Source organism: Hyperolius riggenbachi, chromosome 1 (genome assembly GCF_040937935.1).
Source record: "Hyperolius riggenbachi isolate aHypRig1 chromosome 1, aHypRig1.pri, whole genome shotgun sequence".
NCBI classification, from domain to species: domain Eukaryota; kingdom Metazoa; phylum Chordata; class Amphibia; order Anura; family Hyperoliidae; genus Hyperolius; species Hyperolius riggenbachi.
Window position 1 is genome coordinate 574,380,987 of NC_090646.1, and position 19,689 is coordinate 574,400,675.

General features: G+C 45.2%; 1 protein-coding gene across 1 annotated transcript in view; it reads left to right on the top strand.

Annotated features, from left to right (window-relative positions):
- EDIL3 (EGF like repeats and discoidin domains 3) overlaps positions 1-19,689 on the top strand; it is an 888,147-nt gene that overhangs the window by 669,643 nt on the left and 198,815 nt on the right. The gene's annotated exons all lie outside the window — the stretch shown is intronic.

Consider the following 19,689-nt stretch of genomic DNA (forward strand, 5'->3'; position numbering starts at 1 on the left):
ACTTGAAAAATAGCTCTTCCCCAAGTATACACTTAGGGCTTGATTCACTATGCGGTGCTAACCTACTTAGAATGTCTAAAGTCTTTAGACATGCTAACCAGGGTGCTAAGTAGGTTAGCATCGGTTTTCTCAATCAGATCGCGCGCTAAGTACCATGCGCAAAAAGTCCCATGCCCGTGCTAAGTCCCATAAGCTTTAGTGGGGACTTCGCGCAGAGTGCCCTGCGCGCGGTACTTTGCGTGCAATCACTACTTCTCACATTTAACCTCAGTTTAGACGTGATAAGGGCCAGTGCTAACAGTTAGCACTGTTTTGTGAATCGAGCCCTAAGAGTTTTATTGGCTAATGTACAGAATTTAATTTTGAACACGTACTTTACAAAACCTTCAGTGGGGGATTATAGAAGCTTTTTTCAGCAAAAGAACAAAGAGGCGTGCACCTTCCGTCCTCTGGTTTATTTCCAACATTGTGACATAATTGCATTGAGGTGTATCTGAAGTACTCCACAGAAAAAACTGTAACAGACAAAGTGCAAGGTGTATCTTACGTATCCTAGGTGGAGGTGGGTGGTGGGCATTAGGGTGGCTTGGCGACGGCCGTTTCGCGTCTCCTGACGCTTGGTCACGCTGCGTACCACTAACAATGGAGGATTGGCGCTTCCGGGATTAAGACGGGGTATTAAGCTCCGCCCCTTCCGGTCGCGTCATACCCTCCGTGCTGAGATTGGTTGCGCAAGTCACGGGGACGCTATACGGAGGTTCTGAATGCGGAAGATTAATTCCGCCTTTCCATTGGGTCAGCCATAATGTGGGGAGGTGCCAAAGTTACCATGGTTACTATACACAACAAACAGGCACTAGCGCACAGTGCTCTCATATTAATGGGCACTTGTAAATGCGGGCAGAAACATTTATTTGATCCGTCCGTATCGCAGATAATTAAAATTTAAATTTTAAATCTAAAAGGTATATCTGTTATAACAGATCAAGTGGGCATCTAGGTCAGAGGTATATGGTCTATGCAGAGAACGTTGCTCGATACTGTCACAACTATCATTCATTAGCAATTTTGTTTGCTGCAGGATTTCTAATATTTGTAACGTGCACAAGAATTGTTATTCATGTATATGCATCCTGACCATGTAGGGAACATTTACTAATCCTTATCCTACTAAGCATGCGAAACTATACAGTATTCTACTAAGCATCCCATAGCCATTACAAAGAATTACATACACTTCTTAAATTACGGGTCTAACATACAAGAAAGTTCTATTTTTTCGTTAAGGCCTATAGGGCCCATTGCATCAGTCTTTAAGATTAACCTTGTCTCCTTCCTCAACAATAACCATTCTCTGTCTCCTCCTCTTGGAGGGACCTCTTGTTTCTCCAGGGCTACGTATCTCAGGTTAAATCTCTCATGCGGGTGTTCATTTCTCATATGCTCGATAAGTCGAGTACAACCCCTCCCCGTTTTGATAGAACTCATATGTTCTCCAAATCGAGTTTTCATTGGTCGGGTGGTTTGTCCTATATAAAATCGGTCACAGGGGCATATTAGCGCATAGACAACAAAATCCGTTTGACAGGTAAAAAATCCTCTTATTTGTATAAATTCTGTGCCTAGCCTTACGCTCCTTTGGGATAACATCTTATTGCACCATTTACAATGCCCACATCGGAAATTCCCCGTGGGCAACATAGTACTCAACCAGTCTTTGTTCTTGGGGGAGACAAACTCACTGCTAGTTAACAGGTTCCCCAAAGTGGGGGCGCGTCTAAAAGCCACCCTGGGGACACCCTGCAGGATAGGTGCCAATTCGGGATCTCTCTCAATCATGGACCAATTTGAATGTATGGCCTTCCTGATCCGATCTGCCATAGAGGAATAATCGAACGTAAAGGTTGTTTTTGCGACATTACTGTCGACTTTCTTTCTCGGTGTCAACAACGGCTCTCTAGCCTGCTTCCAGGCTCGTAGCCTTGACTTCTTAAGTAAGTCCATATTGTAGCCTCTCCTAGCAAATCTAGCAGTGAGCTCGTCTGCTTGTGCACTAAAGTCACTGTCCTTGCTATTATTGCGTCTCAATCTTAAATATTGCCCGTAGGGGATAGCCTCGACCACATGTCTAGGGTGGAAACTTTGTGCATGGAGAATTGAATTGGTGGCTGTGTCCTTCCTATAGCCTTTCGTGATCAGTTGGTCACCCTCTACCATCAGTTTGTTAGACCCGTAATTTAGGAAGTGTATGTAATTCTTTGTAATGGCTATGGGATGCTTAGTAGAATACTGTATAGTTTCGCATGCTTAGTAGGATAAGGATTAGTAAATGTTCCCTACATGGTCAGGATGCATATACATGAATAACAATTCTTGTGCACGTTACAAATATTAGAAATCCTGCAGCAAACAAAATTGCTAATGAATGATAGTTGTGACAGTATCGAGCAACGTTCTCTGCATAGACCATATACCTCTGAGCTAGATGCCCACTTGATCTGTTATAACAGATATACCTTTTAGATTTAAAATTTAAATTTTAATTATGAGCCCCCAGTTACGTGTTTTTAAAGTGTGTTTGTTTAAGTTATGTAGCACTTTAATCACGTTTGCAATAGTCACGGAGACACGTATTTTTAGGAGGACATAGGGGTCAGGTGGACTATGCCTACTTTATGCAGTATCTGCGATACGGACGGATCAAATAAATGTTTCTGCCCGCATTTACAAGTGCCCATTAATATGAGAGCACTGTGCGCTAGTGCCTGTTTGTTGTGTATAGTAACCATGGTAACTTTGGCACCTCCCCACATTATGGCTGACCCAATGGAAAGGCGGAATTAATCTTCCGCATTCAGAACCTCCGTATAGCGTCCCCGTGACTTGCGCAACCAATCTCAGCACGGAGGGTATGACGCGACCGGAAGGGGCGGAGCTTAATACCCCGTCTTAATCCCGGAAGCGCCAATCCTCCATTGTTAGTGGTACGCAGCGTGACCAAGCGTCAGGAGACGCGAAACGGCCGTCGCCAAGTCACCCTAATGCCCACCACCCACCTCCACTAAGTCGACCCACCTAGGATACGTAAGATACACCTTGCACTTTGTCTGTTACAGTTTTTTCTGTGGAGTACTTCAGATACACCTCAATGCAATTATGTCACAATGTTGGAAATAAACCAGAGGACGGAAGGTGCACGCCTCTTTGTTCTTTTGCTGAAAATTGTATGAACTTTCTTCCTGCCTGCGTATGCGGAGCACACGTCCATTGACAAGAGGTATAGAGTGCAAGCAGTGGGTCAACTTTAAATAGCCGAGTTACAACCATCAAGGATAGCTTGCGCAGTTATGAGATGTGCCACACATTTTTTCCTTTCTTTGATTGAACACGGATTATAGAAGCTGCCATGACTGATTGTATTATCCTAGGTACACACAAGATTTTCTGTCAGATCAATTATTTCTGATAGGTTCGATCTGATTTCTGATCGATTTTCCAATCGATTTTTTGTTCACTTCCATGGAAAATCAATCAGAAAATCGATCGGAAATCAAATTGGACATGTCGGAAACAATCGATCTGACTTTAAATTTGACAGAAAATATAATCGTGTGTAGCAAGCATTTTAAAGAATGCTTGTTACCTGGCTGCCATTGGCACCCTTTGCCTTTCACACTTTGGGCTTTATTCACTAAACCGTGATAACTCAAATATCACACCTTATCAAAAATATCACACCTTATGAAAAGATTTAGTTTACAGGAATGCCCAGAGAGCACTGCACTAATAATTAAATTAATGAAACCACTGTGCGTATCTAGAGATGAAACAACATGATATGCACAAAAAAGGAACAAGGTTCTCACAAAGCACCAGTGGAGAACAATTTATATCAATATATCACTTTTATTTGGTAGCAAAAAAACAAGTAATAAAATAATATAGGGGTGACTATGTACATGGCAGGTATATTGAAAAAAGCTTCACTGAAAACAGTGCATCCATGAATTGATTAATATATAAGAATAATAAAGTGACCTGTGCTAAAGTGACTCCACGGGCTAGTTAAAGTCAATAGTACCGAACAGTGGTGCTCATCCAGATTCCGGATATCCAGGTAACCTGGATATCTGAACTTTTAAACTCTATCCGCATCGGATATCTGCGGATACTTGGCCGCATTACCCGGATATCCGCAGATATCCCGGATATCCAGATCCAAAATACTGTAACTAAGGTGATGACGTCCTGAAGCCAATCAGAGGGCTCCCAGCAGAAGCCCTAGCAAACCAATCACAGAGGGGAACCCTGGCCAGCCCCACCTGACCTCATTGAGCCAATCAGAGGCCTCCCAGCCTAAGCCCTGGCACCCAATCACAGAAAGAAACATTGGCCAGCCCCCCTTGTATAATAAGGAGGGCTGCCATGATGAGACAGATCGCAATGGCTTGCTGAATGCTCAATGAGAGACATGCTCTAGTGCTGGTGGCCTAGCAAGGGGGGCTGTACACAGTTATAAACCTAAAGCTGTTCATTGATTAACCCCTTCACTACTCTATAGTTAAATCGTTAATTAGCTTAATTGATGTCTCATAGTGTGTCAGTTAGAGTGTGTGCTGCAGTGCTGCTGCTGGGCTAAGGGCTGTGCACAGTGATAACTAAGCTGTTCAGTGATTAACCCCTTCACTATCACTACACTAATCATTAATTAGCTTGATTGATGTCTCATAGTGTAACAGTTAGAGTGTGTGCTGCACAGCTTCAGTGCTGCTGGGCCAAGGGCTGTACACAGTGATAAGCTCAGTGATTAACCCCTTCACTATCACTACACTATAGTTAAATCTTTCATTAGCTTGATTGATGTCTCATAGTGTGACACTTGACAAATGACAAGTGCCACGTGACACTTGGCAAGTGCCACGTGCCAGGTGCCAAGTGCCATGCGACACGTGCCAAGTGCCCCATAACACTTGGCAAGTGCCACGTGACAAGTGGCAAGTGCCACATGACACGTGCCGCATGACATGTGCCAAGTGCTGCATGACAAGTGCCAAGTGCCATGTGCCAAGTGCCACGTGACACTTGGCAAGTGCCACGTCCGGCATGCTCCTGGCACATGTTACACCTGCTGCTGCTGCATTGCCCTGCTCCTGCTGCCTGTGCAGCTCCCACCGCCAGGCCAGGGTGCCACAGGCCACTGATACCACCTATATTTAACCCAGAACACAATTGCTGCATAATTTTGAGGAGGTGACTTGGCTGATAACTGTCATGTCCCAGTTGTGCGTCTGGACTTTGGACACAATGTGGGCTGCACGACCGCTGTCTGGAACCTAGGCCTAATGTTTATTGACAGCCATTTTTTTTTTGTTGGGGGGGGGGGATTTGAAGTCCCCACATCATTAATTAGTGTTTCTCTTTGCAAAATAATGATGATACATGCCTCATTTACCCTAAAAACCCTTTTTAAAGCTATTTAAAGGGCACTTCCGTTTTTTCTATCCAGATATCTGAATAGGTCGGATATCCGCGGATAATGGGTCCGGATATCCGCGTGAACGTGGATATCTAAAAGGTCGGATTCGGCTATCCGAACCGGATCCGGATATCTGGGTATCCGGACCAATTCGGATTTTAAAAAGTACTATCCGAGCACCCCTGGTACCGAACTGACCAACAAACCTCAAAAAGTGCAATATAATGCAAGTGACAAGTGCTGACTGCCATACAAAATATACCACCTACTGAAAATGGACTACCAGTCCCAGCAAGACAAAACCCGCTGATCATACATAACTGTGCAAAACCATGTGAAGCACCAATCAAGCCAAACAACAAAAGAATAGAACAGATATGAATGGAAATGATGCTTAAGAAAAGACCTGCTTACCCACAGATCCACACCACCGCAGCTGGCCTGACCATGTGAGCATCTGACACGTGTGTCGCGAGCATCAAGGCTGGCCAGAAGAGTGTCTTCTGATACACAGATGTCCTAAATTCTCCTCAGGACATCCTTTGTATCCCTGAGATAGGATGGGAGTGCCTCAACAAAGGGTCTCAGGAAGCTATCAACATACTGACTTTTGAGGTCAGTGAGATTGTCCCTACCTGACACTATGGGTCTCACAGACCAGCCTGGATTTCGAGGCACGTTACAGCAACATCAGGCATGACCTTGCATCCAGGCGGTGAAACACTTTCTACAAAGCAGGGGCACACACCTCTCTGGTCATTCCCAATTTTTGCTGCAGTGTTTGGAGTTTATCCTAACACACAATATTTTTTTGTTTGGGGACACCTGTTACCACCAGCTCAGGGGCAGTGCGATGGGCAAATCTGTTCCTGGGCTGGTGGGAAGACATTCATGTTTTCTGTGAAGATCTATCATTCTACACGGCTCATATTACCTTCTGGGGAAGATTTATAGACGACATCTTGATCCTATGGGAGGGCCCCAGAAGTGTATTTATCGATTTTGTTGAGATCCTGAATAATAACAAGATAGGAATGCATATTACGTACAAAGTTAATCAGGAGTTTATCACTTTTCTGGATATCAGCATAACAAAGGGGGCAAATGGTTTTTTGAACACAGAGGTATACTGAAAGCCCACCTCCACAAACTCGCTACTCAGATGGAACAGGGCACATCTGAGATCACTGCGAGCGGGGATACTCACTGGGCAGTTCCTGCGGGAACGCAGGAACTGCTTGACAGAAGAATCGTTCGAAAAAGAGAGTAGCCTCCTATCGAGTAGATTTAGAGAAAAAGGCTTTCCAGAAAATGTGATTATAAAAACGTATGCTAGGGCCAAAACCACTGACCGCACTGCTGCACTGAGTGACAAACAGTTTAAGGGTACGGAGAAAGGACCCCCGCGACTAATCGGGACATTCTCAAATCAGTCACACGAAATATTTATCACCATTGAACACTACTGGCCCATACTGCACCAAGACAAAGATCTTACAAAGGTCCTACCTGCTAGACCATCAGTCACCTATAGACGCACACGGAGCCTAAAAGATGTATTAGTACATAGTACATTCAATGAAAAGACTGAGGTGAGACCCATTTGGCTGCCCCATAAGCCAAATAGGTCTTTCAAGTGCGGCCATTGCAAGGCCTGTCCCAACATGCCGACAGTTAAAACTTTCACCTCTCTGGCCAACGGACGTACCTTTACCATTTGGTCATTCATAAACTGTAACACTAAGGGTGTGGTATATGCTGCTAGGTGCACATGCAATAAAATATATATTGGCAAAACTACCCGTGCTCTAAAAGAAAGAATTCTTGAGCATGTTGGCGACATTGCTAAAAAGAGGGACACAAGCATTGCACGGCATATAAGGGACAAACACTTGTCGGACCCCAGACAAATATCTTTCTGGGGAGTCCAACAGTGGAAATTGGGCCTACCTGGGGGAAACCTAGATAAGAAATTACTACAATTGGAATCAGAATGGATTTTTTGTATTGATACGCTAGCCCCTTAAGGCTTGAATGAAGATTTTGCTCTAGCAAGCTTCTTGTAGCCCTTATTACAGTAGTTGCTTGAATTATTTACTCCTGTACATATTCTGTTTCCCCTATATAACCTCAATCAACCCATCTAACATAACAGATCTTTTGAATGTTTGCTGCTGAACATGCACCCCCATGACGTTGTTCCTATTTAATTCTAGTGCTGTGGATTCTTTGTCGGGCTCTTCCATTCCCTTCCCCTCCTCCATCGATAGGAACAAATACATGTTTGGATATGAGGTAGCTTAGGCCCATTATGGACCCAGCTTTGTACCTAATGGAGAGATATATTGGCACTGACAAGTGTGCCGATTTGATCGGGGGTCTATGAGCTCTACATTTACCTATGTGGATATATGCAACGATATAGTTGCATCCACATTGGTATGATTATGTATAAGGATGGCGTATCCCTGTTTAATATCCTGCATCTATACAGTATGGATAATCCATGTAACAACTCCTCCACTAGAGAGTAGTTTCTATTAATACAGAAACCCATGCTACATATACTTACACAAATACAGGTACATGGGACGATATGGTCGCACAACCATATGTATACATACACAGAAGCAGGGTTTTGCTACATTCCATCTGCATAGTGCCCTCTGGTCCCCTTGCAATCCTCCCGATGCATAAATGATGCATACATTTGTACACACTCTGCGATATTCTATTGGCATACACTTTATTACTTTATTAGCCTGGTCACGGGCATAAGCATTGCATAACCATGACAACCGCCGTTTAAGGCCGTACATGTATGCACGCATCCACGATACTCGATTGGCATACTCATTACTTACTAGCCTGGTCACAGGCATAAGCATTGCATTACCATGACAACCGCCGTATAAGGCCGTACACTTATGCACGCATTGAACCCAGCCATGTGTATGTGTTGCCAAGGCAACGCGAAAGTGACGTCAACATGGAACCGGAAGTTCTTTATCGGTGCGTGACGGCCTCTCACAGGTGAACTCATTGGCGTTTAATGAGATACAACGATGGTAAGCCAGCACCATTTTAGTCATATGGCGCAGGTTTGAACCAAAATCCAGCCATCTAGCTTAACCACTTGCCGACCGCCTTAAGCTGATGGGCAAACGACCGCAATACGCCCATCGGCGGTGGCGGCGGCGGGTGTGGTTATGTGGCGATCGCGTCATTCGTGACGCGATCAGCCGCCGGTGACTGGCTCCGCCCCCCCGCTGTAACCCGCCGGCCGTTCGGAAGCGCCGGCGGGTTACTAGCACCCCGATCGCCGCACGGAAAGTGTATAATAGGCTTTGTAATGTATACAAAGCCTATTATACAGGCTGCCTCCTGCCCTGGTGGTCCCAGTGTCCGAGGGACCACCAGGGCAGGCTGCAGCCACCCTAGTCTGCACCCAAGCACACTGATTTCTCCCCCCCCTGCCCCCTGATCACCCACAGCACCCCTCAGACCCCCCCCCCTGCCCACCTCCCAGACCCATGTTTACACCCAATCACCCCCCTAATCACCCATCAATCACTCCCTGTCACTATCTGTCAACGCTATTTTTTTTTAACCCTAAACTGCCCCCTGCTCCCTCCTGATCACCCCCCCACCCCTCAGATTCTCCCCAGACCCCCCCCCCCCTGTGTACTGTATACCTCTATCCCCCTGTAATAACCCACTGATCACCTGTCAATCACCTGTCAATCACCCATCAATCACCCCCTGTCACTGCCACCCATCAATCAGCCCCAAACCTGCCCCTTGCGGGCAATCTGATCACCCACCCACACCAATAGATCGCCCGCAGATCCGACGTCAGATCACCTCCCAAGTGCAGTGTTTACATCTGTTCTCTACCCTAAACACCCACTAATTACCCATCAATCACCCCCTATCACCACCTGTCACTGTTACCCATCAGATCAGACCCTAATCTGCCCCTTGCAGGCACCCAATCACCCACCTACATGCTCAGATTGCCCTCAGACCCCCCCTTATCAATTCGCCAGTGCAATATTTACAACTGTTCTTCCCTGTAATAACCCACTGATCACCTGTCAATCACCTATCAATCACCCCCTGTCACTGCCACCCATCAATCACCCCCTGTCACTGCCACCCATCAATCTGCCCCTAACCTGCCCCTTGCGGGCAATCTGATCACTCACCCACACCAATAGATCGCCCGCAGATCCGACGTCAGATCACCTCCCAAGTGCAGTGTTTACATCTGTTCTCTACCCTAAACACCCACTAATTACCCATCAATCACCCCCTATCACCACCTGGCACTGTTACCCATCAGATCAGACCCTAATCTGCCCCTTGCGGGCACCCAATCACCCGTGTACACGCTTAGATTGCCCTCAGACCCCCCTTTATCAATTCGCCAGTGCAATATTTACAACTGTTCTTCCCTGTAATAACCCACTGATCACCTGTCAATCACCTATCAATCATCCCCTGTCACTGCCACCCATCAATCACCCCCTGTCACTGCCACCCATCAATCTGCCCCTAACCTGCCCCTTGCGGGCAATCTGATCACCCACCCACACCAATAAATCGCCCGCAGATCCGACGTCAGATCACCTCCCAAGTGCAGTGTTTACATCTGTTCTCTACCCTAAACACCCACTAATTACCCATCAATCACCCATCAATCACCCCCTATCACCACCTGTCACCGTTACCCATCAGATTAGACCCTAATCTGCCCCTAGGGCACCCAATCACCCGCCCACACCCTCAGACCCCAGCCCTGATCACCTCGCCAGTGCATTGCTTGCATCTATTTCCCCCCTCTAATCACACCTTGAGACACCCATCAATCACCTCCTGTCACCACCTGTCACCCTCTAGCACACCTACTCATCAGATCAGGCCCTAATTTGCCCCGTGTGGGCTCCTGATCACTCGGCCAAACCCTCAGATCCCCCTCAGACCCCCTTCCGATCATCTCCCCAGTGCATTGATTGCATCTATTTTCCACTCTAACCACCCCCTGAGACACCCATCAATCACCTCCTGTCACCCCCCTAGCACTCCTATCCATCAGATCAGGCCCAATACAACCTGTCATCTAAGAGGCCACCCTGCTTATGACCGGTTCCACAAAATTTGCCCCCTCATAGACCACCTGTCATCAAAATTTGCAGATGCTTATACCCCTGAACAGTCATTTTGAGAAATTTGGTTTCCAGACTACTCACGGTTTAGGGCCCGTAAAATGCCAGGGCAGTATAGGAACCCCACAAGTGACCCCATTTTAGAAAAAAGACACCCCAAGGTATTCTGTTAGGTGTATGACGAGTTCATAGAAGATTTTATTTTTTTGTGAAAAGTTAGCGGAAATTGATGTTTATTGTTTTTTTCACCAAGTGTCATTTTTCACTAACTTGTGACAAAAAATAAAATCTTCTATGAACTCACCATACACCTAACAGAATACCTTGGGGTGTCTTCTTTCTAAAATGGGGTCACTTGTGGGGTTCCTATACTGCCCTGGCATTTTAGGGGCCCTAAACCGTGAGGAGTAGTCTAGAAAACAAATGCCTCAAAATGACCTGTGAATAGGACGTTGGGCCCCTTAGCGCACCTAGGCTGCAAAAAAGTGTCACACATGGGGTATCGCCGTACTCAGGAGAAGTAGTATAATGAGTTTTGTGGTGTATTTTTACACATACCCATGCTGGGTGGGAGAAATCTCTCTGTACATGGACAATTGTGTGTAAAAAAAAATCAAATAATTGTCATTTACAGAGATATTTCTCCCACCCAGCATCTGTATGTGTAAAAATACACCACAAAACACATTATACTACTTCTCCTGAGTACGGCGGTACCACATGTGTGGCACTTTTTTGCACCCTAAGTGCGCTAAGGGGCCCAAAGTCCAATGAGTACCTTTAGGATTTCACAGGTCATTTTGCGACATTTGGTTTCAAGACTACTCCTCACGGTTTAGGGCCCCTAAAATGCCAGGGCAGTATAGGAACCCCACAAATGACCCCATTTTAGAAAGAAGACACCCAAAGGTATTCTGTTAGGAGTATGGTGAGTTCATATAATATTTTATTTTTTGTCACAAGTTAGCGGAAAATGACACTTTGTGAAAAAAAACAATTAAAATCAATTTCCGCTAACTTGTAACAAAAAAAAAATCTTCTATGAACTCACCATACTCCTAACTGAATACCTTGGGGTGTCTTCTTTCTAAAATGGGGTCATTTGTGGGGTTCCTATACTGCCCTGGCATTTTAGGAGCCCTAAACCATGAGGAGTAGTCTTGAAACCAAATGTCGCAAAATGACCCGTGAAATCCTAAAGGTACTCATTGGACTTTGGGCCCCTTAGCGCAGTTAGGGTGCAAAAATGTGCCACACATGTGGTATCGCCGTACTCAGGAGAAGTAGTATAATGTGTTTTGGGGTGTATTTTTACACATACCCATGCTGAGTGGGAGAAATATCTCTGTAAATGGACAATTGTGTGTAAAAAAAATCAAAAAATTGTCATTTACGGAGATATTTCTCCCACCCAGCATGGGTATGTGTAAAAATACACCCCAAAACACATTATACTACTTCTCCTGAGTACGGCAATACCACATGTGTGGCACTTTTTTGCAGCCTAACTGCGCTAAGGGGCCCAAAGTCCAATGAGCATCTTTAGACTTTACAGGGGTGCTTACAATTAGGCACCCCCCAAAATGCCAGGACAGTGAGCACACCCCACAAATGACCCCATTTTGGAAAGTAGACACTTCAAGGTATTCAGAGGGGAGCATAGCGAGTCCATGGCAGATTTCATTTTTTTTTTGTCACAAGTTAGAAGAAATGGAAACTTTTTTTTTTTTGTCACAAAGTGTCATTTTCCGCTAACTTGTGACAAAAAATAATATCTTCTATGAACTCACTATGCCTCTCAGTGAATACGTTGGGATGTCTTCTTTCCAAAATGGGGTCATTTGGGGGGTATTTATACTATCCTGGAATTTTAGCCCCTCATGAAACATGACAGGTGGTCAGAATAGTCAGAGATGCTTGAAAATGGGAAAATTCACTTTTTGCACCATAGTTTGTAAACGCTATAACGGTTTACCCAATCCAATAAATATACACCGAATGTTTTTTTTTTTTTAATCAAAAACATGTTTGTCCACATTTTTCGTGCTGCATGTATACAGAAAATTTACTTTATTTGAAAAATGTCAGCACAGAAAATAAAAAAAAAATCATTTTTTTGACAAAATTCATGTCTTTTTTGATGAATATAAAAAAAAGTAAAACTCGCAGCAGCAATCAAATAGCACCAAAAGAAAGCTTTATTAGTGACAAGAAAAGGAGGTAAAATTCATTTAGGTGGTAGGTTGTATGACTGAGCAATAAACCGTGAAAACTGCAGTGGTCAGAATGGAAAAAAAGGCTCTGGTCCTTAAGGGGCGAAAAGACTGTGGTCCTCAAGTAGTTAAAGGTCATGCCTGTGCGTGAGCTAATGGGAAGGGGCGGAGAAGTGTGAGGGTGACACCCAGAAGGGATGGGTCAGTCCCAAGCCTCCACAACATATTTAAACCCATTGTATAGATGGGTACTTCAGAAAAAAAAAGTACTCTCCAACCCAACAGCTCAGAGAAGCTCTTTTGCATAGATAACAACTGACGTTTCTTAACTCTTCCTGTACTGGAAACAATATGAGACTTGTTTCTTTGCTACCAATGCTGTATTTCTTAGCTTCACTACACATACAATTCATAATATCATACGTTTGTTTTCGCTTCAGATTCCCTTTAAAAGCTCTGTGAAGCAGGACTTGCTAATGTAGCAACATATCAAAATAAAATATTTGTTTTAATAAACAGAGAGGCAGCTAAAACTAATAATAGGGTTTAATGTGTTTTTGCAGAAATCACAGAGGTTGCTGTACACAGATGGGAGATTGGTTGCTTATATAAAATAAGTCAATTTTTTGTCACCACTAATTCTGATATGTAGCAGGAGTTTAAATCCCCTTCTTTTGGCCCTTTTTACTCTTATCTCACCTTTATCTCACCTCTGTAGTTACAGTATAGCCTCTCAGATGGCTATACCTCCAGAAAAGAGGTACCAGGTCCCATTGCTAGTTTTAAAGATTTTTCTTTTCTTTCTCTTTCTTTATTTTACCTGAACTGTGTTGAATTTAGCCCTGAAAACAAATACAAAAATACTAAAAGATAAAACCATACTTTGCAACGCTTTAGTTAGCAGGTGAATTTCTTCGCATTGCATTATTAATGAATCCATGTCTGATAAGAATGCAAAAAAACAGCTAATTCATAACAGACAGGAATGTGGAAGTTCCAGGAATAATAAAACCAAGATACAGTTGCAAATGCAATGGATAATATTTAATGGGTGTATTAATGGTCCATTAGAGAAAATATAGTTTTATAAAGCAAACTGCTGCAATCAACCTACCTGCTATGATAAATATCTGTGGTATTTCTAATGGTGTGCACCAGTGGTGTACCTAGTACATTTGACACCCGGTGCTGGATATTAAAAGACCTCCCTATAAAAAAGCGACTGTGGCATGCTAAACGCGACACGGCAGGTAATGCCAGGTGTACCCCCCCTAAAGTTGGCCTCAGTATAAGTAGCTAACAAAAAATGGGTGTGGTTATAACCTGCGGCCCACCAAGCGTGCCACAGTGAAAAATGGGCGTGGCCATGATGGATGAGGGCAGAGCTAACTAATTTAAAGTGAACCCAGGATGAGAGTGATATGGAGGCTGCCATATTTATTTCCTTTTAAACAATAGGCAGCCCTGCTGATCTATTTAGCTGCAGTAGAACTGAATTACACCAGAAACAAGCATGCAGCTAATCTTGTCAGTTCTGAGAATATTGTCAGAAACCCCTGACCTGCTGCATGCTTGTTTAGGGTCTATGGTTGAACGAATTAGAGGCAGAGGACCAGCACGGCAGCCAGGCAACTGGTATTGCTTAAAAGGAGATAAATATGACAGCCTCAATATTATTCTCACCTCGGGAAAGTGGGCCCAAGTTCTGGTGAGGCTTTCCCCAGAAAAATCACATAATTGTGCAGGTTTTCTCAAGAAAATACAAGTAATGTGAGCAGATTTGCCCAGAAATTATGTTCACTCATGTCGGCAGATTTGACCAAAAAACACGTTCAATCATGTCGGCAGATTTGACTAGAAAATACGTTCAATCATGTGACAGATTTGACCAAAAAACACGTTCAATCATGTGACAGATTTGACCAAAAAATACATGCAATCATGTCGGCAGATTTGCCCAGAAAATACGTGCAATCATGTTGGCAGATTTGCCCATAAAATAGATGCAATCATGTCGGCAGATTTGACCAGAAAATACATGCAATCATGTGGCAGATTTGACCAGAAAATACATGCAATCATGTGGAAGATTTGACCAGAAAATACATGCAATCATGTGGCAGACCTGGCCAGAAAATACATGCAATCATGTCAGCAGATTTGATCTGAAAATACAGGCAATCATGTGGAAGATTTGACCAGAAAATACATGGAATCATGTGGAAGATTTGACCAGAAAATATATGCAATCATGTGGAAGATTTGACCAGAAAATACGTGCAATCATGTTGGCAGATTTGCCCAGAAAATAGATGCAATCATGTCGGCAGATTTGACCAGAAAATACATGCAATCATGTGGCAGATTTGACCAGAAAATACATGCAATCATGTGGAAGATTTGACCAGAAAATACATGCAATCATGTGGCAGACCTGGCCAGAAAATACATGCAATCATTTCGGCAGATTTGATCTGAAAATACATGCAATCATGTGGAAGATTTGACCAGAAAATACATGCAATCATGTAGCAGACCTGGCCAGAAAATACATGCAATCATTTCGGCAGATTTGATCTGAAAATACATGCAATCATGTGGAAGATTTGACCAGAAAATACATGCAATCATGTGGAAGATTTGACCAGAAAATACATGCAACCATGTGGAAGATTTGACCAGAAAATACGTGCAATCATGTGGCAGACCTGACCAGAAAATACATACAATCATGTGGAAGATTTGACCAGAAAATACATGCAATCATGTGGCCGACCTGGTCAGAAAACACTTCAATAATGTAGCAGACCTGGCCAGAGCAGTGGATACACCTGCTAATATAAATTAAAAAAACATTTACTCACCTGAAGCAGCAGCAGACCTCCTGCCCCGGCCTCCGTCCGGCGCGCAGCTTCCACGATCCTCTGCAGCCGGCCAGCAACTGAAACTCCCACGCTGAGAGCAGGGCTACGAGAAAATGGCGCTCGAAGCCCTGCACTGCAGACTCAGTCTCCAAAGCAGGGCTTCGGATGCCATTTAACTGTAGCCCTGCTCTGCCGCTGTCGGAGCTACGGGCTGCTGCTGTCAGTGAACTGACACAGCATCTATTAGACTCTGAAAGTCAGTTCACGCTGGGGGGTGCTTGGAGAATTTTAGGGGGTGCTTCAGCAGCCAAAGCACCCCCCTGGCGCTGCGACTGCCCCAGTATAGCTAGTATAGTTGCCCCCAATATAGCTAATATAGTTGCCCTCAGTGTAGCTAGTATAGTTGCCCCCAGAATAGCTAGTATATAGCTAGTATAGATGTCCCCAGAATAGCTAGTATAGTTTCCCCCAGAATAGCTAGTATAGTTGCCCCCAGTGTAGGTATAGGTAATATAGTTGTCCCCAGTGTAGGTAATATAGTTGCCCCCAGCATAGCTAGTATAGTTGCCCCAGTATAGCTAGTATAGTTGCCCCCAGAATAGGTAATATAGTTGCCCCCAGTGTAGGTAATATAGTTGGCCCAATGAAGCTAGTATAGCTGCCCCCAGTATAGCTAGTATAGTTGCCCCCAGTATAGCTAGTATAGTTGCCCCCAGTGTAGGTAATATAGTTGCCCCCAGTGTAGGTAATATAGTTGCCCCAGTGAAGCTATAGTTGCTCTCAGTCAGAGCAAGGACAAGGTCCTCCAGCACCCAAGGCTGAGACACCAAAGTGCGCCCCTCCATCCCTCCCACCCCAGCCGTCACACACTGATTGCTATTAGACTAAGAGGGCCACAGGGCCCACAACCTCCCCAACACCTTAATATCTAGTTATCTGGCTTGCAGTCACTGCTATGTATCCCCTTTTCTTATTTCTTTCTGCTTCATACACAATTAGGAATGACAACTGAATGAATTGTGTGCCCCCTCCTACACTGCGCACTGAGGCTGGAGCCTCTCCAGCCTATGCCTCGGCCCGGCCCTGCTCCCAGTGTAGGTAATATAGTTGCCCCCAGTATGGGGGAAGCTTGGAAGGAGGGATGGCCTGGAGGGGGGCTGGACCCCCCACCTCCCTCACCTGGGTCCCCTCCTTCTGGCACTTCCCCCTCCTAGTTAGTAGCAGCGGGCAGCAGCGGGCGGAGAGGACTTACAATACTCACATGCTCCTGGCGATGGCGCACAGCGTCATCCTCACGTGACACTGGTCTCCGACTCAGAGGCGGATCTAGAGGGATGCACATGGGGCACTTGCTATAGGCGCCCCTTGTCACTCACCTGGGAGGGGGGCGCATGATCAGAAAAAAAAATTGCCCCCTAGGTCCACGTTCATAAACTTCATTAGCGCTGTAACTTTGAAATTTCCCCGTGACTGCCCGGCGCCCAGCCCACACAGTAGGAGAAGAGGACATGTGTCTGACTTACACCAGTGTTATAGCATCCCTTCTCTCCCTGGTCACCCCGGCAATGTTTGTGAGTTGTGACTCAGTGCTGCTCGTATGATCCCCCTCCTGATTGGCCACATGGAGCCGCTGGGGCTGATGGGGTGGGAGGGGATTGGAGAGGAAGAACATCGTGGCTGTATGCTGCAGAGCTGCTGTGACACACACAAACAGTGTGTGAGTATGAGGCCAATGCAGGCACGCAGAGGCAGTCACAGGGCTGCAATCACAAGGTAATTAAATGGTACATGGGGAAGATGCTTAGCACTGAGAGAGAGTGTGTGTAAGGTGTGTGTTTTACAATGTAGTATAATCTGTGTCCGAGTTTATGTTGTGTTTCTGGAGTGTAGGAGGCCTTGTGATGTCAGATTTTGTGTGTGTGTGTGTACTGTGTGTGTGTGTGCAGTGTGTGTGCAGTGTGTGTGCAGTGTGTGTGCAGTGTGTGTGTGCAGTGTGTGTACAGTGTGTGTGCAGTGTGTGTACAGTGTGTGTACAGTGTGTGTGCAGTGTGTGTACAGTGTGTGTGTGTGTGTGTGTGTGTACAGTGTGTGTACAGTGTGTGTGTGTGTTTGCAGTGCAGTGTACTCTCCTTGTGAGTTTCTGTTGTGGGGTAGTTTCTGGAGTGTAGGGTCTTTTGATGCCAGGTTGTGTGTGTTGTGTAGTGTGTCTTCAAGCCCTCTAAACCCCCTCCCCTCCCAATCCTTGTCGTGTGTGTATATAATAGATAGATAGATTGATAGAGATAAAAATCGATATAGATATATATTTTAACGGTGTTTTAATACACTGCAACAACCCCCCCCCCTCCCCCACCGCCCCTGCCTGCAGGGGCTAGAAAATATGAATGCTGCCTTGTGTGCAGTGCCCCTGCTCCCCTCCCCCCACCCGCATGTGTGCAGCTCCTGTCCCCACCACCTACATTGCTTGCAGAGTAGAGTGGCAGCTGAGTTTCATACGTTACCTCATTCGTGGCGGGGACAGGACCTCTTCACTTTCTCTTCAGTGTAACTGCGCTGTGTAGCCTAGCACTGTTGCGACTCTGGACACGGCACCTTGACTTGACTTGCATCCGGAGCCCCAAGGTGATAGGTTGCATGGCACTGCTACACTGATGTGGGAAGTAAAGAGGACTTGTCCCACTGCCAGAACGGGGCAAAGTATGAAGTTTCGCTGCCACGCTATTCCGGAAGCTCTAGGGGTAAGGTTGTGGCTATTCATGGGGCTCTGATGGGGGGGGGGGGGGAGGGCAGGGGCGCAGTTTTTGTGTTTGCCATGGGCGCCATTTTACCTAGATACGCCTCTGCTCCGACTTCTCTGTCGCTCACTGTGCTTTCACCAATCAGGAAGCACAGTGAGCGGTGGAGAAGGCAGAGACCAGTGTCACGTGACGATGACACTGTGCGCCATCACCTGGAACGCAGGAAAGAGGTGAGTAAGTCCTCTCGGCCCGATCCTGCTCGCTGCTGCTAATTAGGAGGGGGGAAGCGCCAGAAGGAGGGGATCCAGGTGAGGGAGGTGGGGGGTCTGTCCCCCCTCCCCGCTGCTTTCCCCGCCACCCCTCCTTTTTGTGCTGCTTCCCCCTCCTGTCCTGCACAGGCCTCTGTGGGAGGCCTTGATGACACCCCCTGGGGTGCCCGACACCCGGAGCAAAGCGCCCCTTGCCACCCTATGGTAGGAGGAATGCCACTGGTGTGTACACACTTGAAAGATTAATGAAAGATCTTAGACCAATTTTACCACCTTCCATGTAGTATGAGAGCCATACCTTCACAGTCTATTCTACTGAGCTGAACTCCTAACAGACATTCATCTGCATATCTGACAATCATCTGCAGATCTGAAGATCGATCCTGGTGAATCTGATCTGCAGATGAATGACTGTTAAACAAGGTGTGTATGAGGATCTGCAGATATCATAGACTACTGTATGAATGCATTTTGCAGGAACGGATCTTTTGCAGGAACAGATCTTTTGCAGATACTGATCTTTTGAATGTGTACAGCATCTTTGTGTGCAGCATCTTGCAAATATTTTTTATCTGATGAGGAGTTCAGCTCAATAGAATAGACTGTGTAGAGTATGCTCTCATACTACATGGATGGTGGTAAAATTTGTCTAAGATCTTTCATTAATCTTTCAAGTGTGTACACACCATTAGAATAAAGGAGGACACACACCATACAATAAAATGATCCGATTTTACTGCAATTCGATAAACACGATCGGATCTCCCGAAAAAAATCAAAATCTTTTTTTATTTGACTGAAAAATCTAATCGGATTTCCCGTTTTCTTCGATTTTTATCGATTCGGAATGCCAGATATTTTTCTTCAATCTCTCTAAAGATTGTATGGTGTGTGTTAGATTGTCAATTTATTAATATACACACTCTAGCAATTTTCTCAGAGTTTCCAATCATTTTTATCA